General features: G+C 47.8%; 1 protein-coding gene across 4 annotated transcripts in view; it reads left to right on the top strand.

Annotated features, from left to right (window-relative positions):
• The window catches only part of SLC20A2 (solute carrier family 20 (phosphate transporter), member 2), a 115,035-nt gene that overhangs the window by 29,919 nt on the left and 57,570 nt on the right, over positions 1-27,546 (top strand). The window contains exon 1 of one of the 4 annotated variants that reach the window (XM_010846384.1): positions 5,002-5,635. The exons of the other annotated variants lie outside the window; for them this stretch is intronic. The gene's annotated coding sequence lies outside the window, so the exon portion shown is untranslated. Of the gene's footprint in view, positions 1-5,001; positions 5,636-27,546 lie in introns of those variants that run through there. 4 annotated transcript variants of the gene reach the window in all.

Here is a 27,546-nt window from a genome sequence, read left to right as displayed (position 1 = left end):
CAGCTCTAGGGCTTCGGCAGGGTCAGTAGTTGTGGTGTGAGGGCTTAGCTGCACCTCGGCATGTGGGATCTTCCCAGACCAGGGATCGAACCTGGGTCTCCTACGTTGGCAGGCAGATTTTTTTTTTTTTTTACCACGGAGTCACCAGGGAAGCCCGAGAAGTCATTTCTTTAGTGGAGAGCTGTAGCATTGAAGACCACATAGATTAGTTTGGCCCAAAAGTTTGTTCTGGTTTCCCTATAAAAGGACACAGAAAAACCTGAATGAACTTTTTAACCAACCCCATATTTGTTTCTAATTATAGGACGAAACAAATAAAGCTTAAACTTAACCATTTTAGCAGTTTCACATTCAGACTGTATCACTTTTTCATTTTAGTTTGAGTAACCTGCTGGTGGATAAGACAAAGTAATTGTAGTAATCAGAACTGTGGGTTTTTTAAAAAAGAGAATTGTGGGTTTTTAAGAGTAAGATAGACACAGGTTAGTCTGAGAGGGTTTCATTGGAAAGTAAGGGGATGGACTGTTTACAGACCGTTTGAAGATTGTGTATCTGTGAGCTTTCACTGTGTAACAGGCCTCCTAATTCTAGCAGCTGGGAAAAGCAAGCCTAAAGTCTCACGGTTCCGTGGGTCTCCTGGGTGACTCTTCTGGTTGGATGGAGCTAGCCAGTTGGTCTCTGAAGTCAGCTGGCAGCCTGGCTGGGGCCGCCTGGCCTGGGGTGGCCTCCGAGCCTGTGGGGGCCATCGTCGGGCTGGCTGTGGTGGGGCTTCAGTGCAGATGGCAGGTCTGTGCCCCACGTAGTCTTACCCTCAGAAGGTTAGGTGGGCGTCCAGGGGTGGTCTCGGTGCCCTGAAGTGCAGCCGGAGTGGAGGCCGGCTCCTCGACCCCCGGCCTGCACTAAAGTCTCTGGCTTATGCTTGCTGTTGCCCTGCAGACCAAGCCCAGAGTCAGTGTGGGCCGGGGCTCCCCCGGGGTGTGGGTCCAGGGAAGTGGGAGCTGACAGGGGGGTATTGCCGTCCCATTGCCCGGACATGGAACTTGTGCTAACAGTCGCTCAGTGTCCCTCGGCTCTGAGCCAGCCCTCGGCCCCCAGCACACGCTGCTGGAGTGGAGGACACCTAAGCCGGCTGCCCAGGCCGCAGAGTTTTCAGATCCAAGTTTACAGGCCCTGGCTTCCCTGCAGCACGTCACGATCATTTGGAGCCCATTTCAACCTTTTATTCTTTGAAGCTTTGAACCGTCAAAGCAGGAAGCCTCTCACCCTCCCTCAGTAACGTCCTAGTCGGGGGCTGTGGGTGTAAAGGCTGCAGTTTACTGGGAGCGTGTGCCCGGCGGGTGCCGGAGGCTGGAGTCCTTGCTGCCCCTTGATGTCGCATCGCTGCCCCTGTTTTACGGGGCAGGCGGGGAAGTGGACTCACACAGGTCAGCTGAATTGCCCAAGGTCAGAGTGGTGCCCAAGGTCAAGCGGGTGGGTTAGGAGCTGCCTTTTGAACTCAGATCTTTCTTTCTCCCCAGTGGACTGGTGATGGGTTTTAGGTGTTTTTTTTTTTTTTTTTTTTGCACGAAGCCATTGAGTACCCTTCATGCCATCCTCTGAAAAACTGCTGCTGCTGCTGCTGAGTCACTTCAGTCATGTCCGACTCTGTGCAACCCCATAGATGGCAGCCCACCAGGCTCCCCTGTCCCTGGGATTCTCCAGGCAAGAACACTGGAGTGGGTCGCCATTTCCTTCTCCAATGCATGAGAGTGAAAAGTGAAAGTGAAGTCGCTCAGTCGTGTCCGACTCCTAGCGACCCCATGGACTGCAGCCTACCAGGCTCCTCCGACCATGGGATTTTCCAGGCAAGAGTGCTGGAGTGGGGTTCCATTGCCTTCTCCGTCTGAAAAACTGGTGACCATGAAATATGAATTTTCCCCCTTTTCTGCTTCTTTCCCACCCTGTCCTTCACTAGTTGGACTAAATCACCAGGTTTAATTTGAAGATGATGCCTACCTCAGAGAGGAGACGTTCCTGCTGGTTCCAGATGTCCTTTTTAAAAATATGTTAGAATAATTAATCTCTCTGTGACTCTTGGAGATTTCAAAATAAAATGCAGAATCCTGAGATAGCCTAAAACATATATTTAAAATTTTAGGGGAGAGGGATAAATCAGGACTTTGGGAGTAGCATGTACATACCATATAAATATATACATATATATACAAAATAGAGGACAGAGACCTGCTATATATTAGCACAGAGAACTACGCCCAATATCGTCTAATATCCTATGTGGGAAGAGAATCTCAAAGAGAATATGTTGTAACTGAACCACGTTGCTGAACACCTGACACACACACACTGTAAGTCAACTGTACGTGAATAAAAGTTAATTTACGTTCATGAGAAATAACCATCATTTAAGAATGAAACTGTGCCCCCGTCTCGTGTGCTCCCCTAGTACGCAGCACAGAGCTGCGCGTCTTCAGGGTCGCAGGAACCGTGTGTGTGGTGGGTGGGGAGTGGCGGTCTGTCCGTCTCCCTCAGACGTGCGCTCCTGGACGGCGCAGAGGCCTTGTCTTTCCCGTCTTCTGTGTCCTCAGCACTGGGTCCCAGGGTGGGAGCGTTCCAGTGCTTGTTACCCGGTCCCATACGTGGACTCCGTGCCCAGGGACGGGCTCTGTTCTGCTTTCTGTCTCCTCCGTCTGCCCTCCTCTTAGCCCTTTCTTTCTCTTTTCTTTCCTCCCATCTCAGTTTGTCTGAGTTCCTCAGCTTTCCCTTTCTCCCACCCTCTCATTGGCAGTTTTTCTATTCACTATCTGTTTTCTTTTTAATGTTTTATATTGGAGTATAATTGATTTACGATGTTGTGGGTTAGTTTCAGGTGTGCTATCTTTGTGACATGTTGAAATGACCGTATCTTGGATATATGGAGTTCAATTTAAAAAATTATTAAAATTAATTTCACCTGTTTATTTTTACTTTTTTAACGTGACTGGAAATTTTTGAATTATAGAAGTAGCTTGCTCCAGCGGGTCCTTATCCAGGTCAGTTCATTAACTTGAGTTTTTGTTTTGATTTCTTGGATCTGCTGGACTGGAGACCCACAGATCACCTCCCCTCACTGGCGCGGCTCTGCCTCCCTCCCCCACACCCGCCCCACAGTGTGTGACCTCGAACAGGAAGGCTTTTCCTTACTTTTAAACGATGCCCAGAGATTTCTCTCTCCTGTCATAGGTATGCCCGGGACAGAGTACAGTTGACTCCTACATTCTTCTCGCTAACAAAAAGGGAACAGAGGGTGACTCATGGACACTGGAAGATACACTGTTTACTTTGGAATGTTTCAGTTCTTGGATCTTGGGACAGGTGTGGCCACTGTTGAAAGAAACAGTGTAGTCATACTCATCATACTTGACATGTGAAGAACTGGAGCACTGCCCAGCGTCCCCTGCCTTCAGCGTCAGGACGTGGGATCCACTCCCTTGTTTCTCTCTGATGCCAGATTCAATGCATAGGTGCTTATGGTGTATTGGCTTTTTTGTTTGTTGAGGGAAGAAGTACTGTTTGGCTTAGAAGCTCTTTGACTGCACTCTGACATAGTAAGTTAAGGATCACTGTATCGAAAATAGCCTCACGATGTCCTCCTTTGCTGTTGAGAATTCCAGAGTAAGTTCGCTGTGGATCACAGAGAATTGATCGTATTCATCCAAGGTCAGTCATCTTTGATAAGTACCAACTTCTTTCCTCTGGGCTCAGGGTGGGGTGCCCCACTGCAGGGACTTGGGTTGGGGCGGTTGATGGGCGCAGCTACCATCTCATGGGGGGTGAGCAAGTCCTGGCTTCCGCTGCCTAAAGCTGGGCTCTGGGGGTGGAAACAACCGGCCTGGCAGCCCACAGTTTTTGTAAACAGCCAGAAGCGGGATTGTGCTCATGCCAGTGAAAACCAAGCCGTTCACCGCTTTGGGTGGCGTGCCACCTGTGCCGGTGCTTTGTAAGGACAGGGTCAGGTCTTGCAGTTCCGCGCCACCTGCCTGTACCACAGTTGACCTGGGATTTGGGGAGCTGAGCAAAATAAATCTGCTGAAATCTAAACTGCATATGACATTTTAAAATTAGAAAAACAAACAGCTCTGACAAGATTTGCAGGATTATAGCTAAATAGTTAGTATGGAAGACATGCCGTGGAGTGGTTAGGAGGCGGGGTGGAATAATCCCGTGTTGACTTAGCGAAAAGCGTGGAACAAGCTGTTGAATTTCCCTGTTTGCCCAAATGTTTAAAAAACAAAATGGAAAAATGACATCTCCCAGAGATGTTCGGAGATTTGATTGATGTTCATGCCTTGATATCTCTCATGAAATAGCCAATAAGAGCAAAATATAAGAACTAAAATATCCACAACAAGCTAGTGTGAACCATCTTGAGTAGATACTAAGGAGTCTGGTGTCCTTGGCCCAGCCTGTGCTTACTGAGGCAGTTTGTATTTTTCAAAGAAAGTTCCGAGTCACCTCTACTTTTCTTTTGAATATCAGCTGTGTACTTGGGGTCTTTAACTGTCAACTTGAGCTTCAATAGGATTTATAGACGGTCTGCCACCTATAAAGGACAGTTGACCAGTTCTAGCCAGCCAGGCAGTTAAATGCACTTCAAAATGCTTCTTGCTAAGGATGATGGCTTTTGCGAATATTTGAGATGTTTATTCTCAGCTGTAGTCTATTAGTAAACCTGAATCCTCATAGCAACTCCTTGGGAGGTGCAGAAGACAAAGCCAGAGAGCAAATAAATTCGTTCATTATGTAGCGAGAAAAAACACTTTTGTTTAAGGTTCTTTGTTGATAGACTTATTGGTCTGTGTCTTGGATGCCTGGTCAGTTTTATGTAGGACCAGATCTGGGCATCCCTGGTGGCTCTGCCAGTTCAGGAGACACGGGTTCCGTCTCTGGATAGGGAAGATCCCCTGGAGAAGGAAATGGCAACCCACTCCAGTATGCTTGCCTGGGGAAATCACATGGACAGAGGAGCCTGGCAGGCTGCAGGCCACGGGGGTCACAAAAGAGTCAAACACAACTTAAGCAGACCAAACAACAGTACCAGGTCTGATCGTGCTGTGTAAATAATCTGACTGAATGTCCCTTGACTTTTTTTTTTTTTTTTTCTTGTGAAGAGCACACAGCACTGCCACCTTGTTGCCAAAGTTTTGTCTGATTTGAAAGAGCTGAAAAATCCAGTGAGTGCCTGTGCTGAAAAAGAGCTCGCCCTCTCCGTGGGCCGGCACTTGTGAAAACAGCGAGGAAGGAGATAGCACCGGGGGACCCATTCAGTAATTAGCATAATCACGATGCTCTGTATTGTTCGCAGGGCACGCCCCTTGGCGGGAGCTCCCATTAAGAGGACACCGATGTTGTCCCAGTGAATAAATCCCGGCGCGTATGATGCGGATCAGCGAGTTCCTGCGGGCTGCGCCGGTGTGGTTAATTTTAGCCAGGGGTTTGTTCTATGAGTTGTAAAACTGTCTACCCGAGTAGAAGTTAGTAAGCTGAAATGTGACTTCTCGGCCAGTGTGGGAGAAGCCTATTTTAGACTCAGACTGTGTTGGCGATCCGGAGAGCGGTCTCTGAAGGATTGCAGTCCCCACTTCCTTTGAAAGTTCTTGTAAGTACCGGCTGAATCTTTCGGATTTCTCATTGTTCTTTTCGCCCTAAGGTCTCCCTCATGTTGCTGTCCATTGTCATTTTATCTCTTGGGAAAACGGGGAACTCTGGGCTGAGTGCTTTAGAGGCTGCTAAGAAGGGTGGCCAAAGGTTTTTCCTTAAACATATCTCACTACAGGAAACCTGCCTCACTTGATTTTCCCAAGAGAAAGTATTTGATTCTTACTATTTTTATCTTTGCAAAAGCAATCCGTGCATTGTTGCATACTTTATCTGTTGAAATATTTGATTAATGGAAAGATGTGTCATTGAGCTTTATTTTCAGTGGTGACCTAACTCTTAGAGGGGGAAAATGTTGAAATTGGACTCCTGATATACCTACTGTGAGCTACAGGTTTATGTACAGATGTAATGGGAGTGTCAAATGTAATTTTGTGAAATGTGTAGGTAGGTTTTGTTAAAGGAGGATTTGGTGCCTAAAAATAGACCCATGTCTAAAGAGAAGCCCTTAAAAAATAAAATAAATTTAAGAGGAAGCCTTTGAAAAAGTAATTGAAATTATCCTCTAGAAGATTGGGTTAGGGATCAGAATTAACCAAAGGTCAGGAAATTCCCTAGCTCAACTGCTCTTAATTCAACAAGTCATTGCCAACTTAAGTTTGGACTGAGGAAAACTAAAGATTTTAATGTAGAATCATTTTAATTACGTCTGAATCACCTGGCTTGGTTCAAAGTGTGTTTTAATTCACAAGACGCTGACTTCATGCCAAATAACTTGCTTATAACACACAGCCTGGCAGGAATTCCTTTATCAATTAACATGTATATTCCCTCCCCAGCCCTGGGAATGTCGATTTTAATGAAACAGTTCTAATGCTCCTAGGCATCAGGGCTCCATCCTCTGGGCCCAGGGGAAGGCATACCCTTAGATGCCTTTTTCCATTTGGAAAGCTTTATTTAAAGACTTCTTTGTTACTGTGTATTGTCCGATTTTAAATCCCAACAACCCAAGGTGCCAACAATGAAAGGAAATGTTTCAGGGTACATTTAGTAGGAAAAGAATGTAAGATGGGAAAATAGAACTGAGGGCTTGGTCTATTTTTGGAAGGAAACTTTTTTTTTTTTTAACTGAAGTCTTTTTATTGAGCAGAAGAGAAATTTGCTGTCCAAATTCATTGCAATTATAACAGAAAAGTCTGTAATGTCATCTTCAGCAGTTGAAGGGACTTTGTTCCAGGATTTCCTTTGGAATATGTACTTTTATCCAAAGAAAGTAACTGTTCTCATTCTTTCTTTTAACTGTTAATGAAGTACCATCAGAGTCTCAGTGGAGTGTTTTTAGAGTTACACTGTGGTTGGGTGTTAGATCCTCCTCCAGCTATTATTCAGCCACTCAACTGTAGTTTAGTCCTGCAAAAAAAAAAGCCGTGTAAGATTTGTCCATTTTTAAAAATTTAACAGAAGGATGTTTCCCAAGGTATTTTTACTACGAGGAAGCATATGTGCTTTTAGGAGGAGTTGCTAAAATGCTCATAAACACTTTCCGAGTATTTGTTTTCATGATTTATGTGCCGTGAGAGAGTGATCCAGGAGAGGAGGTGATGTCAGTGTTGGTGTGGGAATGTCAGGAGGGTTTGCTGGAGCGGAGACCCTCCTCCTGCGGCTCACCGATGCCTGGGGAAAGGAAGGGGTCTCCCAGGAAGGGACGGGGGTCTCAGTGCGCTCCTGGGAAGAGACTGGACTGCTTGTGACCTTGACTGTGACCTTGGCTGTGACCAATCACAGTGAGCTCAACACACAGTCACCAGCAGGAGGTCCAGATGCTGAGAAACGCGGGCAGTTCTGTGGTCTGGGGAAGGACCCGGAGCCCACGGCTCCCGCCGTGTGCAGCCGTGTGTCAGACACTCCTGTGCTGCCCGTCGCCCCCTGCACCTGACTCTGCACGTGTGTCCTCCAGCCTGCTTAAGCTGCTCTCCCTGGCCGCCTGCCCTCCTGTCCTCAGCCTCCCCCTCTTAAAATAGTCCTAGCCCTGGAGGCTCTGACAACTCCTGATCACAGGAGATTGCTTTTCCTGGGATTTCATTCCTAGAGAAGAGCCTTCTGCTCTGAAGCTTTGAGGGGTTTTCGGGAATGCAGAGAGGCGCCTTCTCTCTAGGTCCCCTTTATCCTCTGTCAGTGCGGCCAGAAGGGAACTGAAATGATCTAACAGGTTGCCCTTTGGTTGGGAGCCTAATGCAGGTGCTCAGTGATCACACTTCTAGAATGTTCTCTTTCAGAAGGAAACCTTGCAGGAATAGGGCTTGATCCACTGAGTTTTCCACTGTTTCATCTGGCATGAAAGGAGCAGTGAGCAGAGGGTGTCTTCCGCGCTGCGGGTCTCGGGCACAAGGGTAGGGTAATAGGATCTGGGCCCCGGCAGGAATGCCAAGAGCCCCTGGACGTGCTGAGAGGCTGTTGTTATTTAGCGTATGAAGCACCCCCAGAGCCATACAATGCACAGAGAAAGCGTGGTTCCCATACTCCAGGAGCCCACGTGCTCGTGTTAGGCGGGGCGCAGAGCGCGGGCCCGACTTGACACTGAGTGAACTGGCAGAGCCAGGAATAGAGGAAGAAAAGGAGAACATGGGGGTGGGGGCGGGGGCCCGTGGGCTGCTCTCTCCATCTGGGCTCCTGCCTCGTAGGGGTCAGGCAGCCAGCAGTGCCGCCGGGCCCTGCTCCCCTGTCTCTCCCTGCAGCTGGGGAAGGGATGGAGGTGAGAGGCCCCCAGGGCCCGGTCCATGGCCCAGGGTCACTGTGGCGAGTCCCACACAGGGAAGGGGATCAGGAGCTTCACCTGCAGCTGGAAAGCACCTGTTATTCATCTGTAGCGGAGGCAGCTTGACACATGTGCACGCTCAGCTGCTCAGTCGTGTCCAACTCTTTGCGACCCCAGAGACTGTAGCCCACCAGGCTCCTCTGTCCATGGGATTTTCCAGGCAAGAATGCTGGAGTGGGTTGCCATTTTCTCCTCCAGGGGATCTTCCCAATCCAGGGATCGAACCTTCGTCTCCTGCGTTTCCTGCGTTGGCAGGTGGATTCTTTACCACTGGGCTACCTGGAAGCTCCTGTTAGGTCCATTATTCCCCCAGGAACACCCAGAGCACCGTCTAGCCCGTGCATGAACCACCTACACGTTCAAACATGTTACAAACGTAAGGAGCATCTTTCTCCATACGGGGATATTTGCGTAGAAATCTGATATTTGGGTTCCAGACTTTCTCTCCCTCTTAAAAACCGATACACAATTGAACAGGTTACTTTGCCCAGTTGGGGATGTTGGGTCAACTGTTACATTAGTTAGAGAAAGGCTTTGAGCTTCTTGGAAGAAAGGCGTTTCCCAAGGTCAACCTGGTGTTACTGCAGCCCATAAAGGAGTCAGAATGGCATGAATCAGAGGGCACTCATCAGGCAGGCGCGGATGTGAGAGATTAATACCCAGGAGGATGTGTGTGAGTCATTTTCCCTTTATGTTCAACCTCATCCCATCTCTGACTAAGGCTCCAGGCCTAGTTCACAGCCCCACAGCTAAAAGGGCTTCAGAGAGAGCTCGACAGAGAACCTCAGAAAAATCAAGAGCTGAAAAACGATGCCTATAAAAGAGGTTAGGAACTTCTATTATTTAGCCAAGAGGAGAAAAAAAATGACCAGCGGGGGCTCTTGAATTGTTATTCCGGCATCTGTATTCCAGGGCCAGCGTACAGAGGCCAGCTGGTGTCCAGCTTGTTGAGGATGTAAGGCTTTGGTCCAGTGACGGTTAGGGCAGAACCGTGGCTCTCGTGGTGCAGCCAGCCTTAGCCCCACCTGGGAGCCAGTGAAAAGTGCACATTCTCAGGCCCCACCCAGGAACCGTTGATTCAGAAACTATGGGGAGAGGGGATAGCCCAGCAATCTGTGTTTTAACTCACTCCCCAAGTGATTCAGATGAAGTTGGAGGTCCCCTGGACAAGGTGCAGACAGAGAACAGTTATAAAATGGGGAATTGGGGTACTGGAAGAGGTAAGGTGTTTTCCTGAAGCTGTCAAAACCTGGGTCTGATTTGCAGGGTTTTCAGTATTCCATCCGAAGTCAGGAGTTAAACGACCTGAGTCCCCGCCAGCCTTCCCTCCTCTCTGCATTTCCCGTCACTTCGAGAAGACTAATAATTAACCAGGAGAATTTTGCAGTTACTTTTGTGAGCTCAGTAGTCAGGACCCTGCCCACGTCAGATGGGGAGCAGATGAGAGGCCGATGCAGTCACGCTGTGCCGTCAGGTGTCGCCATCTCTGCTCTGTACAGTGCACCATTGAACAGACTGTCTCCTCTCCTCGGGCCTTTTCAGCAGCCACCGGTGGGCAAGTTTGAGCAGTGGTGAAAATGGGTGCCCTTTGGTGTTAGTCCATGGCCCCTCCATGTCACAGGCTGCTGTGACAGTCCCCATGTAAGGGGGGACTCATCTCCCTTTCATAAGCAGGGAGGCTGGGGGGGAAGTGTGACCCTACCCCACTCCTCCCTCGGTGTCCCTTGCACTGCGGGAACGTGACCCATGCTTGCACGGGGACTTCCATCTGACACCTGGAGGCTGAAGACAGGGGCACCTCGATCTATTGTGTTAGTGGGTCTCCCCCGAGCCGGGGCACGGGGGCCTGTTTACCCTGTTGTTTTACATCTGTAGCAAACAGCCAGCCAGACACATAGTAGGCGCTTCATGCAAATAAGCAGTGAATCATTCCATCGTAGTGTCCAGGGCCACAGGTGCCCTGCCTCCATCCACGTGATGAATGACCTAGAGTCGGGCGGCTCGCCGTTGCGGCCTCCCCAGTCCAGATGCTCCGGCCTAAGCGTCCCTCCCCGCCCTCCACCTTGCACGTAATACAGATGCATCTCAGTTCCGTGGTCTTTGCCCTTTTGTACATTCTTCCTGTGTGATTTGCTTGCAGGAGTGGTCTGGGGTGGAAAGCAGAAACTCCGGAGAGTGTGTCCGTCCGTCCGTTACACCCTGTATGGCGTTTGGGACAATCAGCGCTGTCTGCGATCCAAGTGAAGGAAGGGTTCCCTGAGGACATGTTCTGACAGTGCTGCCTAGAAAGTGTCACAGCGGGAGTGGGCTGCTGTCCCCAGAGAGGCCGTGTCCAGCCTGGGCCCGGCCCCGAGGCCCTCGGAGCTCGGCCCTGAGAGCTGGAACGGGGGTACCCTCAGCGTTTGTTCCCAAATAAACAGTGAATGGAATGATTCACTGTTTATTTGCGTGAAGCGCCTACTGTGTGTCTGGCTGGCTGTTTGCTGCAGATGTAAAACAACAGGGTAAACAGGCCCCCGTGCCCCAGCTCGGGGGAGACCCACTAACACAATAGATCGAGGTGCCCATCTCCAGCCTCCAGGTGTCAGATGGAACAAACGTTTGCAGAGGAGTCCGCGTTCCTTCAGGTGAGGGCAGTGTGGCACGGACCCCACTGTGCCCTGTCACGGGAGACAGAGGGTGGAGGTGGCAGGTGCATTCTGCGAGTTGTCACCGAGTCCTCAGACCTTGTTATCTTGGAACAAACGGACTTCTCAGACGTGAGGGCGCGTGCACCGTCATGTCCCACGCCTGTGTCCTGTGTCATGCACACCGTATGTGAGGCCTGATCCATGTTCTGATTGCACCCAGAGAACACAGGTTTATCTCAGCAGTTCAGAAGCAGAGACGGCCGACTCTGAACACCTTGGTTCTGCCCCTGAATTGAACATACTGTCTTTTAAACTCCTGAACTCTCAGTAACTATATATCCAATAGAGGAAATGCCCAGTGGCTAGTTGATTTGGTTCTTCACAATAGCAGGCAAAGGCTATTTTCATTTCTATACAAAGAAAAGTGACGGAATAGTCTTTCTTTGGGTATTTTCACCCTGGCAACAATAATTTTGTTTCTAAAGTCAGTCATATCTAGTCCAGAGATGTGTCATTACAAATGAGAATGGTTAGGTCATTTGGGATTAGCTTTATCTCATGGCAGTTGCTGAATCAAAAACTGTAACTATTTTGAAAGGAGAGAAAAGGAAAACTCCTTAGTTTTTAATTAGAAAGAATTACTGACCTAATAATTCAAAGATCCCCAGAAACAACCTAATAAGGTGCATGGACCGTAGTCCGCCGGGCTCCTCTGTCCACGGGATTCTCCAGGCAAGAATACTGCAGTGCGTAGCCATTCCCTTCCCCAAGAGATGCTTCTGACCCGGGGATCAAACCCGGGTCTCCCACATCCCAGGCAGGTTCTTTACCATCTGAGCCACCAGGGAAGCCAAATAATTTATGGTGCTGCCCCATAATGCAGCACGCTGCAGCTGTTTGAAATGATGGTGTTAGATGTATATGGAGTAAAACTAGCAGGTAACAAAAAAGCTTACGTATCAGCTCATTTTTCAAATGGGTATTCATAGCTTTAATTCCTTGTTTAAAAGGAAGGCATTTATATGCACATAAAAAATAATGCAGTGCCCCAAATATGACAGCAGTTAGCTGTAGGAATGAGCTCATGTTTTCCCCTGGCTTTCTGGTTACCTGTATTTTAGGCTTTTTTCTTCAGTGAGCATATATGACTTGTGAAATAAGGAAAACCTTTCTTTTCAAAGCAGAACTGTTGTAATTCATTTTTATTTTGACTTTTATATTTTACTTGATTCATCAGTAGCCTCTCAGTGACTTGCGTAATGAATACCTCCCCCTGTGGATAAAGCGAGCACACCCAAGTGTGCACAGAAACGGTGGTCATCCTGCGGGAGTGGGCTAGGGGCAGTGTTCCTCGTTGCCTTCCCCCTTTTCTGCACGCACCGGAAATTTCCTGTGCGTGCACACTGGGCTCCCAGGTGGTGCTGGTGGTGAAGAACCTGCTCACCGGTGCAGGGAGGCATGCGTTCCATCCCTGGGTCGGGAAGGTCCCCTGGACAAGGAAATGGCAACCCAGCCCAGTGTTCTTGCCTGGGGAGTCCCATGGACAGCGGAGCCTGGTGGGCTACGGTCCACGGGCACCACTGAGCGCACGTGTTCCAGGCACAGGCGAAAGGCGTCCGGCAGGGGTCTGCTTTGTGACCTCAGTGCTCCAGACGTTCCGTGAACTGTCCCATGAACCTCAGTTTGGCCAGGTTCACAGAGAAGGCGATGGCACCCCACTCCAGTACTCTTGCCTGGAAAATCCCATGGACGCAGGAGCCTGGTAGGCTGCAGTCCATGGGGTCGCTAAGAGTCGGACACGACTGAGCGACTTCACTTTCACTTTTCACTTTCATGCATTGGAGAAGGACGTGACAACCCACTCCAGTGTTCTTGCTTGGAGAATCCTGGGGATGGGGGAGCCTGGTGGGCTGCCGTCTATGGGGTCGCACAGAGTTGGACACGACTGAAGCGACTTAGCAGCAGCAGCAGTAGCAGTGTTATGTGGAGAGGGAAGGCAGGGAACTGGCAAATAAAACGTATTTCTTAAAGTCATTAAAAATAGTATGCCTAGCGTTAATATTATTCACTTAGGCCCAGAATAGCAGAGGGTGGAACCATGGCCGTGGGCTTTGGGTCGTATTTACGCAGCACTTATCTGTGTGGCCTCTGCGTGCATCTCGGCAGCGTTAGCCGAGGTGATAACGGCATAAGAGAGCATCTGCTGCTAGGTTACTGCTGCCAGATGTTCCTGGCGTGTCCTTATGGTCTTAATCGGAAGGGTATTTGGGGGAATTGTTTTGGTATTGGTGGTACTTGCCTTAAGAAATTCTTGAGTCATAACAGGAGGCCTCCCTTTCTACCCACTTTGTATGGTGACATGAAAGAATACTTTTGATGGCTGTGGCAAAGGGTTCCCTTTGAAGTCTGTTCAGACGCTAAGCCTTGACCAGAATGAATGGATCCATCACCAGGTTCACTTGGGGACAGAGGTCTGGGTTGAGATTGAGTTGAATCCACTTTCAACAAGACTGATAACCTTAAACTTAAAGCAAAAGCGCCTCGGGAAGCCAGATGGATCACATTGTGGCCTAACCTTTGGTTCAGAGCCTTTGTTACTCATCAGGAGTCTTTCCCAGAGTCCTGGGAGCCCAGAGAGCTGGTTTTTCAGGTTTCCTTCTTACTGTTTTCATCCTTACAAGGAGCGTCCTTCTCCTCATCCTCTCCTTCCTTTCTTCATCATCTTTGCCTCATTCTCCTGCAATGGTATGGTTGGAATAATCTTGTAATCCTTCTCCATGCTCTCACCTTCCCCAGGAAGTAAAGACACATCCCACATGGATTTATCATCTTCTTCTCTGGGCAGGGGAGGGGAAAGGAGCAGTGGGTGAACTGTTTAACCCAAATAGTCAGATAGCCAGTGGATGGAGCTCTGTTCCTGGTGAGGATATGTCGATGGCGGCCACATCAGCATATCCTCGCTGCCAAGTGGGTCCAACTTCCGTTGAGTCACAGATTGCTCCTGCGTTGGGTGGGAGCACAGACTTGTATCAAGATGAGTAAGTCGGAAGTTACAGTTTGATTGACAGAAGGCTTTGCCAGTTGATTAGCATGAAGGAAGAGAGCACCTTTTTAGAAGAGAGAAAGCAGAAAAAAGTATTTCCTGAGGCTCTGGGCTCTGTTAGAAAAGGCAGGAAGCTGATGGCTGTCCAGGGAAAGGGTCATTGAATCTTGGCTTAAAAACTTGGACCGAGTTCATTTTCCTTTTTGTTTTGTTTTGTTTTTGTTTGTTCATCTGTTTTTTGTTTGTTTCTGTCTTTTCTCTGAAGACTGAAATCGGAAATGAGAAGATATGGTTGTACTCAGCGTAGCAAGGTGGCTGGGAATTATAAATGAACTCATCAACGAGTAAGAAGGTTTTTAAAAGGAAGAGGGATTGTTTTCAACCTGACCTGAAATTGAAGTGGTGGTGGAGCAGGGATGGGGGCTCGCTGGGATGGCCCATCACTTTGTGCCTCAGCCTGCCAAGTGGAGTCGAGAATCCCTGGGCACCTGGCAGGCAGCACGCCCACCCTCACACCTCCTCTGTCAGGCCTGATTTTTGCCATCTCTACTTTTGTGGACATTTTTCTGATATTCCCCCTATCTTTTTTTTTGTGTGTGTGTGTGTGCATGAATGTTATAGAGGATTTTTCTTTTTTTTTTTTTTCTGATATTCCCCCTATCTTTTAAGTCATAATGTCCTCAGGCTCTGTGAGCCTTGTCAGTAACAATTAAGGGAATCCAGAATTTTGACTTGAAGAAAAATGACTTGAAGTCTAATCCAGAAGAGACTTCTTTGGCCAGGTAGAAAAGCTTGACATTATCATGCAGCAGTTATCGTGCATTATCATACTAATTATTAAGTACTAGAAGGATCTGGTTTTTAGTTTGTATCTGTGTTCTGAGACGAAATGATTCCAGTAGGTGATCATATAATAAGAAAGATTTGGTTTTTGTCTCCTTTCAAGAACTCAAGTGATCAATTGGATCTGACTCCAGGTGTAGAAGTATCTTTTCTTAAAGGGCAAATCCAGTCACTTAAAAATTTACATACAGCAAAATTCACTTTTTCTGGTGTACAGCTGAATGAGGTTTTACACATGCTCGGGGGTTTATGCCACCAGCCCAGCCAGGATACAGAATAACCCCAGCTCTCCAGCAATTACCCTTGTGCTGCCCCTTGGCTTTCAGATGCTCCCTCCATCCTTTGCTGTCTGAGCAAAGTAGTCTCTAAGCCCCAGACGTCGTGGTAGAGCCTGGAAATCTCACTAGCTAAGGGGGCTTAAGCACAACCTTTGACCTGTAAGTAGCTTATGCTGTCCCATGGGTGATTTCTAGCAAGCCAGACTACAATACAAAGACGTGGGGGGAAATCTGAGCAGGCACAGCAACAGCTACACATTGTAGGGAAAGGAGATGTCACCAAAGTCGTCCAGCCAAGTGAACAGCCAAATAACAACAGACCTCTGGGGGTGGGAGTACCAGTAACCAGAGTTGCTACAATATAAGTTGTCCTTTGTAAAATGTCCATTTTTCAAGAAAAAATTATGAGACATGTTAGAGAAACCGAAAAGTGTGATACATACACAGGAGAAGTAAGCAGACAGGAGAGACTGCTTTTGAGGGGCCCATTTATTGAACTTAGCAGACAGAGACTTCAGAGCAGCTATTATTATATTATCTTAGTTCAAAATCTAAAATAAACTATTCTGAAAGAATTCAAGGAAAATTGGTGGCAGTGACTCATCAAATAGAGACTATCCTTAAAAGAGATAGAAATGATAAAAAAAAAAAAGAACCAAATGTAGTTATGACACCAAAAGCAAAAGTAAGGATAGATAAATTGGACTACAGCAAAATTAAAAGTTTCTGCAAAGGACACAAGCAATAGAGTGAAAAGCCAACCTACAGAATGGGGGAAAATATTTGTAAATCATATATCTGATAAGGGGCTAGTATCCACAATATACATATATGAAGAACTCCTACAACTTAAACAACAGAAAAATAAACTGATTCAAAACTGCGCAGAGGACTTAAATAGACATTTCTCCATACAGATGGCTAGCAAGCACATAAAAAGATGTACCAACAGTAATCACTAGAAAAGTGAAAATCAAACCCACAGTGAGATATCACCTCATGTCCACTAGGATGACTTCTCCTGAAAAATAATAACAGAGAAAACAGCATGTGGAGAAACTAGAACTTTTGTGCACTGTTGGTGGGAATGTAAAATGGTGTAGCTGCTGCCTGAAAAAATTAACAGATTCATCATCTGACCCAGCAATTCTGCTTCTGATTGTATACCCAGAAGAACTGAAAGCAGGGACTCCAAGAGATATTTGTACACCGTTTTAATAGTATTATTATTCACAATAGCCATAAAGTAGAAGCAACCCAGAAGTCCATCAACAGATGAATGGATAAATAAGATATGGTCCATACATACAATGGACTATTATTCAGCCTAAAAATAAAAGGGAATTCTGACACGTTGCAACAAGGATGAACTTTGAAGATATTATGCTAAGTGAAATAAGACACTCACAAAAAGACAAATAGTGTATGATTTCACTCATGTGATGCACTTAGAACAGTCAGATTCACAGAGACTGAAGAATGGAAAATTACTGTCTAATGGGTACAGAGTTTCAGTTTTGTAAGATAAGTTCTATAGGTGGATGGTTGTGATGTTTACACAATGATGTGAATGTACTTAATGTCACTGAACTATACACTTAAAAATAGTTAAATGGTCAATTCTATGCTTATTTTAATCACACTTAAAACTTTTTTTTTTTTAAATGGCAATTTTGGAGTTGAAAAGTACAGTAACCAAAATGAAAAACTCATCAGGAGCCTCCACAGTAGATTTGCATTTTCGGAAGAGAGAAGCAGCGAATTTGAAGATGGAGTGGTAGAAGTTACATAGTCTGAAGAACTGAAAGAAAAAAGGAATGAGGGAAAATGAACAGAGTCTCAGAAAAACATGGGCCACTATGAAGAGTCCCAGCAGGAATACCAGAAGCAGAAGCGAGAGAAAGGGCAGAAAAACACTGTCAAAGAAGCCGTGGCTGGCACATCCCCAAAGCTGATGAGAGACAGTATCTGCACACCCAGAGTGCTTAACAAATGCCCATTAGGATGAACACAGAGAGATCCACACCCAGGCATATTGCAGTCAAAATGCTGAAAGATGAAGAGAAAGTGGGAATGCAGAGAGGCGGACGTGACTCAGGGCGTCTGGGGGAAGCCCAGGGACTCTCACAGCAGTGGCGGCCAGGCAGCAGTGAGAGAGCCCAGGAAAGTGCTAAGAGAAGCCTGTGTCCTGGGGAGCTGTCTTTCTAAACAGGAGCATCAGCGAGTAAATAAAGACTGGGAGAATGCCCTGCTGGCAGGTCCGCCTTCCGAGAAATACTAAAACAAGTTCGGTTCAGTAGGCTGAAAGGAAGCGATACCAGACAGCAATTGGAATACACCCAGGAGCTGCAGTAAAGGTGCCGAAGTAGGTGATGATAAAAGACAGTATGTGTTGCTTTCTATTCTCTTAACTGATTTCATACATCATGGAAGAGCAGCTTATATCTGGTGGCTTTCTGGTTATTATAAGAAAGCTCCGTATGTTCACATACAAGCGCCTTCCTAGCTCTAAGTTTTCTAAAAGAAACAGACAAACGGAGCTACTGACTTGCCCTGGGAAGTTTCTATCTTAACCGTACACGAGGAATGAAGCAACAGGAGCACTCTCAGAATCGGGAAATCATTTTCAACGGAACCTTATAAACTGTCCTTTTTAAAAAACTTCTGTCTCTATGGTTTTTTGAAGGTGATATCAAGCAAATGCTTATGGTTTCTTCATTTAATTGTTGTTGTTTAGTCACTAAGTTGTGTCCGACTCTTTGGACTGTACCCTGCCAGACTCCTCTGTCCATCGAATTTCCCAGACAAGAATACTGGAGTGGGTAGTTGTTTTGTTTTCCAGGGGATCTTTCCAACCCAGGGATCGAAGCCATGTGTCCTGCTTTGGTGGGTCGATTCTTTACTGCTGAGCCACCAGGAAAGCCCCTCTAAATTGAGTAACAAGACTTTAATTTCATAGTCTCAGAGGTATGAAGAACTGCTAAATTTTCACCTGACTTACCAACCAAATTTATAGACTCACTGCCTTGTTTAGGCTGCTTTACATTACTATTTTGCCCTTACTGGTGGAATTGAATCAAGTTTGTTGCCTTCTGATGAGGTACTTCAGAGACTTGAATGGACTTTGCTCCCTTGAAGAGAGAAAAAGTCCAACTAAGTCATTTGAATATTTATTTATTCGTCCTCTCTTGCTTCTGCCTAAGAACTATTGCTTAAGAACCTCTGGGATGAAAATAAGAAATACGGGGCTGTAAACTGAGCATGGATAATAGTTAAGATAATAATCTTCATCTATCAACTCTTCCATTTATATTAATGTTCCAGTAATGGAAATAATATGTAGTGGTAGCAGGAATCAATGTTTTATAAGTATCATTCACATTTTTATTGAACTTGCATTATACTCGGAGTAAAATTGGCAAATAAATACGTAAGAAGCAAGATGTCTATTTATACACATAGTTCCATTTTCAACCGTGGCTGAAGGGAAAGTATTTCCCTAATATAGCTCCTGGGACTTGGCCAAGCAGCCCAACACTTCAGGGCACAGAATAGGAACAAGTGAGCCTTAGGTTTGCCAGTTGATAGAAAGGATATTAAGTGATTTGCTCCTGAAAGCAAATCTGTTTTTGGTTACGAGTGAACAAAAACAGGTGACCCAGAATATTTGGAAGGAATCTGTGTCTATAGTGCATACAGAAAGGGAAAGATGTTCAGAGGCCGTTTCTGTCTGGGAGTAGAAATAGATAATATAAGGCTCAGCTGTTCTTGTCCTTGGGTTTCAAGCAGTATTGCACTTAAAACACTCTGGCAAGGTGGTCGCAACCTATTTTTCAAATCTCCACTGCAGGTAATTCCACATTTCCTGTGGGAGCTCATTTCACTGTGCGGCAACACATTGAGTTACAAAGTTTTCTCCTCCTATCTGAGTGTAGCTTTTCTTATTAACGATGAAAGACTGCTGTATCTCCAGTTAGATAAAGAGGGGCTGATACTATATTTTCTCTTGATAGCCTTTTCATGGCAAATAAATGAGGAAACAATGGAAACAGTGACAGACTTAATTTTCTTGGACTCACAAATCACTGCAGATGGTAACTGCGGCCATGAAATTAAAAGACGCTTGCTCCTTGGAAGAAAAGCTATGCCCAACCTAGAAAGCATATTAAAAAGCAGAGACATTACTTTGCCAACAAAGGTTTGTCTAGCCAAAGCTATGGTTTTTCCAGTAGTCATGTATGGATGTGACAGTTGGACCATAAAGCAAGCTGAGAGCTGAAGAACTGATGTTTTTGAACTGTGGTGTTAGATTAGACTCCTGAGAGTCCCTTGGACTGCAAGGAGATCCAACCAGTCCATCCTAAAGGAAATCAGTCCTGAATATTCATTGGAAGGACTGATGCTGAAGCTGAAACTCCAATCCTTCGGCCACCTGACGTGAAGAACAGACTCATTGGAAAAGACCCTGATGCTGGGAAAGATTGAAGGCGGGAGAAGAGGACGACAGAGGATGAGATGGTTGGATGGCATCACCAACTCGATGGACATGAGTTTGAGCAAGCTTGGGGAGTTGGTGATGGACATGGAAGCCTGGCATGCTGCAGTTCATGGGGTCTCAATGAGTTAGACACGCCTGAGCAACTGAACTGAAATGAGCCTTTACGTGGACTCACTGAATTATCCATTTAAAGTGGAAACAACAGATAAAAGCTTTCTTACTTTAACCCATCACTCAGTCAAATCCCATTTGAACACAAGGCAGTCTCACTTACACCTCCCAAGGCGATCTTTCAGTTAAGAAATATTTTTCATGTAAGTCATGTAGGACCTCCTAGATCTTTCCTTCTATAGGTCAGATCATCTCAATTCTTTTAACTCTATCTCATTTGAATGAATTTTGCTTTTATTTCTTTATCCTTTAAAAAAGATATGTTCTTATTTACTAGGTTTAGCCAGCGCCTTCCCAGAGAGCAAAAGGCTGTGTGGAAAACATCTAAATAACACAAATGCTTTATAAGCCCAGAAGAAATTTAAATGTCAGAATGACAGGAATGCAGAGGGAGACTGACTGTACCAGGAATGAGGGCTGAGCCCACAGGCTCTGCAGTGGAAACTGTTGCTGGGGGACGAGAAGAAGTGGGTTCACGTTGCATAAACTCATGAAGGCTGCTGACTGCACGGCTCAAGAGAGGGTCAGAGCTTTCCACCCGCTTTCCCCACAGGACAATCCTGTGGTTCATGGTTCCAAGCTAAACTGCCTCTTCCCGGCCCTGTGGTCTCTGGATGATGCGCAGGACTCGAGACGTCATCGAACCTTGAAAACGTTCCAGGATACAGGCTCTGCAGCATTCCTGGTTATCCGCTGTCTTTGTCACTCTCTCGTCTTTCCCCATCGACTCTGCCCTCCTGTTCCCTGCGGAGGCCAGGACTTCAAGGCATCCCAGCTCCAGGGCAGAAGCCAGTGTCACTGAGAAGGTCTGATGGATACCTCCCCAGGGCATCACTTCCGCTGCTTTCCTCGGGGCACCTCCTGTGGAGTGAGTGGGTCATCACAACCTGCACTTCCAGTGAGGACAGTCACATCTTCAAAAGGACCAAAATCAGAATAGACGACTTCTGAAGTCCCTGGGTGTTCATTGAAAGCACTGATGCCGAAGCTGAAACTCCAGTACTTTGGCCACCTGATGCGAGGAGCTGACTCACTGGAAAAGGCTGTGATGCTGGGAAAGATTGAGAGCAGGAGGAGAAGGGGACGCCAGAGATGAGATGGTTGGATGGCATCACTGACTCGATGGACATGATTTGGGTAAACTCCAGGAGTTGGTGATGGACATGGAGGCCTGGCCTGCTGCAGTCCATGGGGTAGCAAAGAGTCGGACACGACTGAGCGACTGAACTGAACTAAGTACCTTCAGACTTGAATGTTCTCTAAGTCTCTGAACCAAGGTAGGCTAAAATAGTTAATCACATAGGTACCCTCAAATACTGTGAAGTACTTGGACCATCAGGACAGTTTCTTATTCTTGGGTGAAGTTCAGTCCTGGCAGCCAGAACCTCCAGAGACTCATCAGGAAGGTGAGAGAAGAGACCAGAGAGGGAACAGGTGTGACCGAGGAGGGACCTTCAGACTCCCATACACGGGAGGCCCCAGACCACGCAGAGACCCGTGCCCCCAGGGCTCAGGCGGGAATGGAGAGATGGCCCTGAGAGTGAGAAACAGACAAGAGAAATCAAGAGAACAGAACTGTTCATACAGCTCAAGTCGTGGGTTGTAAGGAAGAAAGAAATCTCAGAGGCCGAAAAACAGGCAGATTCATATGAAATTCATTTTGTTTACTAGGAAAAACTAAGCTTATTTTGGTGTTACATTCCTAACCTGGGCGGGGGGAAATGTTCTTTTCTTTGTACTGTTTTGTAGGCATTTTTTTCAATAATACAGGTAGTAATTGCTCATGGTAGAAAATTTTAGTAATAAAAAAAAATGTAAAGAACCCCCGGAGTTGCTCTAAACTTGGGCCTGTGTCTTCAGTCCCATGACTGGTGCATTCTTCAGCACAGCTGCAGTGTGGCCTAGGCCATTGTGTGAACTCCTTTTTCACTCAGCATTATTACTGTGTTCCATTGTCATGCAAAGCTCTCACGTTACACCATTTTAGTGACTACATAAAACTTCATCTTTAGAAGTCAGCCGTGCCTCCTCAGCTGTTCTCCTGTCTGGCTGAGGAAAGTTAGGCGGTCTCCTCTTTTCTCACGATGGTAATAGATGACACTGGATTAAACACGAGTGTACACATTTGTACACGAGTGTTTATTCACATTTCATATTATTGGTTTTTTTAACCATCGAGAGTCACGTCATAAAGAACACCCGTTCCCCGCCTGAGTCCTCCTTGTTCCAGGTAGAGGACCTGGCTGGCCCCGCCTCTGGCCCAGCCTGGCAAGTGTGCGAGCACCATTCTGCGTGCGAAACCAAACACTGTCACTCGGAACTGTGTAAATCACTTCTGACTGTACTTACGGGGGATGACATTACAGGACTGACTTTAGAACTTGGTGTCGGAGTTGCAAACAAGGTGACACTTTTATGATCTCATCCGCTCGTTTACTGGAACTGACCTCCCAGAAACTTCGGTACGCGAGATGTCCACAAATTTAGACGTCACGCATCTCCAGCCCGTGGCCCTCCATAGATGTGATTTTCAGCCGAAATGGCTTGTATTTGCCCTGACCTCAAATGCTCATGAAATGCCCTGATCTCTGTTTGGCTCCTGTGGAAGGGATGGAGACTTGTCTCCACGGGACGACCCGTGCTCTTTTCTCTGTAGAAACGCTCGATGCCCATCCTGAAGGGCGGTCAGTGGGTGATCCTGGCTGTGGGCCTTCCTCTCTCATCTCTGACCTCAGAAAAGCTGTGTCCGAGTCCCTCTCTGGAGGACTTCCCTGGAATGCAGCCCCTCCTCGGGTCTCGTTAGCTCTCTGCTTCTCGATGCCACTGCTTGGAGCAAGGATGACGGCTTGCCCCTGACTCTGGTCGCACTGGCTGGTTGCACTGCGTTTAGCTGGAATGTTCCTTCTTTCCTTGCTGCTCTTTCTTTTTTTTTTTTAAACTGTTTAGCTTTTATACTTCATCTCAGCTGGACGGTGTGGCAGGAAGGGAAAATACCAAATCTGAATTGTATTGTTTTCTTTTCATCCCCCTCAGCTCTGTTGAGGTATAATTGATAAAGTGGTAAGATTATCATTTAAATATTACAATATGAAGTGCACCCTGTGTTGGTTTTATGTGTTTTTATACATATACATTGCAAAAGAATTCTTCCCTTCTCGTTGATTAACGCATCCATCCCCGCACAGTTAGTTAATGCATCCATCACCACACGTGTTTTTATATTCCAGTGTTATCTTCTAAGCAGCCTCACTGAAGCATAATTTATGTACAGGCAAGCCCACCAGCGGTCAGTGTACAGTTGCGTAAGTTTTGACACACGCATAGTAACACCAACTACTCGCGAGAGAACATAGAGTGTCCTGTGTAGACGTGTGTTTCCATTTCTCTCGCGTCTGCTGGCTTGCACAGGAAGCATATGCTTTAGGGTATGAGAAACCCCCGCGTTCTCTTCCAAAATGGCTTTCCCATTTTGCGTGGATTTTTTTTCCTAGCACTTTTTCGAGTTCTCGTCTCTCTACCCCTTCACCTCCGTCCACCCCTCCAGGCAGTTCCTGAGGCTTACGGTGCATGTCAGTCTTTAGGCAAAGACAAGGCCAGAGTTTGTACAGCAGGAAGAAGAGCAGCCCTCGAGGGAGGTGGGGCCGGGTGAGTGAGGAAGACCCTTCTCGAAGGATTTTGGACGCTTACACTCTTGTTCTCCCTGTGACTGCCCCGATAACCAATAACTTCAAGTTGCTTGCAGCCAACCACGACTCGCAAACACTTTGATAAAAATGGATTTGACTCTGACAATAATTCCAAAAAGTCCATGTGTTATTACTGTCCCCCCTCTGCAGATGATGAAACAAGATTTCTCTGTGGTCACGTCGTGGGTTGGCAGCAGGGCCAGGCTCAGGCCCCAGGCTTCCTGCCCATCGCCCAGGGCTTTCTCTGCCATGCGCGGCCCCTGTGCTGAGCCGGGACCGCACACACCACTGTGCTGTGTGCCCTTCCTCCTGCTTCTCAGACGCGGCGTGGACGTGACTTGCCCAGGGCAGCTGTAGACTGGGGTGGACCGGGGTGACCTGGCCTGGGCTCGTCCCCTCCTGCACGTGGGAGAAACGGGTGCTCCCCTTTAATAGTAGAGAGAAAAGGAGGGGGCAGGGACACTCAGGGCTGGGCTGATGTCCAGGCCTCTTCTGTTCCACTTCGCACGTCCAGCGTCGCTGTTACCAGGCTGTGTCTGTGCTCCATCCCCAGCATCCTCCGCCTCCGTCCCCCTGTTCCAGGTGGTCCCTGACCTTCTGATGTCGTTTTCTTCCCCTTCTCTCTCCCTCCTCCCTCCTTGTCCCCTATGCCCCTCGCCCCTCCCTGCCTCCATCAGGAGAGCACCCGTCTGCCTGTCTCCAGCAGAGAAGGCAATGGCACCCACTCCAGTACTCCTGCCTGGAAAATCCCATGGACGGAGGAGCCTGGAAGGCTGCAGTCCATGGGGTCGCTGAGGGTCGGACACGACTGAAGTGACTCAGCAGCAGCCTATCTCCGGGCGCCTCTGCTCCCAGTGCTGCGTGGCTGATCTGGGAACAGGCCCTTTAAAAGGGAGCTGAGACCTGTTTCAGACCCTTCCTAGTAATACTTCAGTTTTTCATCATCTGTGTGAAAACGTGAAGCTCAGTATTTTCTGTCTTAAATATACTGTTACTTTTGAACTGTTTTTTACCTTTTAAGCCTGTGAAGTCAACGAGCTACTCAAGAAGAATGTTAAGAGACTCTTCATGACAAGGTCTATGTCCTAAAAGGTGAAAAAAACGTTTGTGCTTGCTGCCCTGTTTTCTGCAAGATTCCCAAAGTGAAATCTTCGATTCTGTTGAAATATCACCAGGGGAAAACACTCGTCATCTTTACATCTTATTCGTCAGGCTCACCCGCAGGTAGCAGAGTTACTGGATTTTACATCCTGCCCCTGAAGGGATACCTGTCTCCCCCGCCTCCGTTTTGACCTGTGTCAGAACTCCTGATGCAGTGCAGGCTGCCGGGAGAGCAGGTTTTTCATTTTCAGAGCGTTGTGTGTGTGAGCTACCTGGGGCCTCAGGAAAGGAGTTGGGAAATTACTTCAGAGCCCCGGGTTTTCTTCGTGGGGACCTGGCTCCTTCCTGTCGTCTGCTGGTGGGAGGGCCTGGCCTGGGTGCAGCCGCGAGCCTTTGGAAAAGATTCTCACAGGCCAGAACGACACAGGGGACCCTCTCCAGGTATCTGCTTCTGAATCAAGCCAGAGGATGGAGGCAACTGTTAATTATGACTCAGCTCATGTCAGTAAATAAGATTAAGCCTCATCAAGTAGGACCTTGCCCTACTTAGGCTGTTTCCTAGCAGACCCAGGAAATAAGACATTTTATAGATTTATTGAATTCCTTCGGCATCACAGGGGCAGGAGAAGGACTTGGGTGAAACGTGACGCTAGCTCAGTCAGCGTCCTTCAGGATCAGAAGTTTTTTGTTTTTTTTTTAAAAAGCTGAGTTCGAGATTGGCAGGTGAACTGATGGAAATAGGTGTGTACTTGGGGAAAAAGCTGGAAGTCATCTTTGGGATTCTTTTCTGCGTGAGTCTGGGTCCCCGAAGAGCCCACAGCCCACCGCTGTGGACCTGCTCGTCTGGGGCTGGTAGGTGCCAACTGGGGAGATGGTTAGACCCCAGGCCGGCGGGGGTGGGGGCGCTGGAGCAGACCTTTGCTGGGAGGGTCAAGGGTCTCCTGGGGTGTCAACGTTGGCAGCATTTCAGAGCAGGACCCCCCGATCCAGGCTTCTCTGCGCACCGAAGTTTATTAAATGCCACAACTCAGCAACATTCCTGTTCTTAAGCAGTGTACAAACCTGACTAGAAATATTCTGAGAATGTTTGTTTTCACGCTTCTGTAAACATTCCGATTCCCAGGGTGGGAAGGAGGGTGTTGGGGAGAGTTGAGTCAACGCTGACAGAGGAAGAGAGTCTGGAAGCCTCCACGCAGGAGCCCTGGGAGCGCGGCTCAGAGCTGAAGGCCCAGGCACCAGGCCGCGCAAGGCAGGCTCTTGTGAACATGACCCGTCGGGGACACAGACCCTACAGACCCTCAGTACTTCTTGCGGGAGTGCAAACTCTCCTCCAGTGCAAGAGGTCGGGGCATCGGAAACCTGGCCATTTAGGGGTTTTCACACTCGGGCAAGGAGAGGGAAGAGGAATGCTTGGTTCCAGCCCCCCGTCACGTCCTGACACTTCTCAGAAAAGCCTCGGAGGAGAGGCAGGAAGAACAAGGCGTTTGCTGGAGGTTTTCTGATCGGCGTCGCCCCGGGCTGAGCATCGCTGCTGAGGAAGAGAGAAGGCGTTTTCGTTGCTGCTCCCACACGCAGAGCCTCTGTCTGCAGGACTGCCGTGAACACCCGTGTGTTTCCATCCACTGCCTCCAGGGTCGCATCTAGGCATCCCTGTCCCAGCATGAGTAAATATTTACCTGTAGTCTTATTCCGATTTCGGTTTTTATATTTAAATCTTTCACTTGGGGTGAGGTAGGGAATCTCACTTTTATCTTCCTTCCAGATAGCAGCTGGCACGTTGGCCCAGCATCACTTATTGAATAAGTCGAATTTCCACCCTGATGTGATCAACCACCCTGCCCCCGCTTCAAATTTCTACTTTCAGACCCGAGCCTCCTGGTTGGGCCTCGGCCGCTCTGAATTTGGCCACGTTCTTGACAAGCTACCGCTACCGCTCGCACGGTGGTTTTCCAGCCCGCTGAGGGCTCAGTTTCCGCAGTGCGACCCTCTTTTTCAACGCATCCTGTTGTGTAGTTATTTAAGCACTTCCTTTTGCTCATGTTGGACAAAAATCAATGAAGAAAATCAAAGTGTTGGTACTTGCAATAGGAAGTAGGCTGGGTAAATATCATGCAAGATGGAAATGATTTGGTCTCTTAAAAGGGGCAGGCCTTTCTCCTCGGTCAGGTGCTTCGGAACTTCGGGGTTGAGTGTAAAGGAGAAAACATAGACGTAATTGTGGAGATAAGCTGTCTAAGGTCATGTGAGTGGGAGAGAGAACCTCTGCTTGGAAGTAGTGCTGGGGTACCACAAAGGCTGTGAGAACCCTCAGTCCAAGCAGAGGTGGCCTGAGGGCCTCGCCTTACCCGCTGCGTGTGTCGGTGTCCAGCCATGAGCTGTGCCCAGACCCCACCCTGCCACCTACCAACAAAACCAAGCACAGCGCAGATGGGAGAACACCCTGCCCGGTGACTCCTCAGCCCAGCACTCCTGTCTCCATCCCCACTGACGAGCCAGCACTGCGTCCCAGCGGCATCAGCCACCAGAACCCCTCTTTCCATCCCTCCTCTTCCGCTTGTCAGCACCCTGTCCCCGGCTCAGAACACCCATCTACACCTGCGCCGTGCAGGGGCCTCGGAGGCAGTCTCCCCACGTCCCCTCCTGCCTCCATTCTGGCCCCCCTCTGCACTGTGGCCAGGGGCCTCCAGGAAGGGGAGCCTGAGCACATCAGCACCCCTCTAACAGAGCCCCCCAGTGTTAGCAGGTGGCCACTGGCAGTGTGGTCCAGCCCGGCCTCCATCTCCCCCCTCATGCCACTCCTTCCCAACTGGGAACTGCCTGGAGTGACCCCCCCAGTCCCAGGTTGAC

This window comes from Bison bison, unplaced genomic scaffold, assembly GCF_000754665.1.
Source record: "Bison bison bison isolate TAMUID 2011002044 unplaced genomic scaffold, Bison_UMD1.0 scf7180017864236, whole genome shotgun sequence".
NCBI lineage: Eukaryota > Metazoa > Chordata > Mammalia > Artiodactyla > Bovidae > Bison > Bison bison.
Note: the sequence above shows the minus strand (reverse complement) of the source record. Positions and strands in the feature narration are given on the sequence as shown.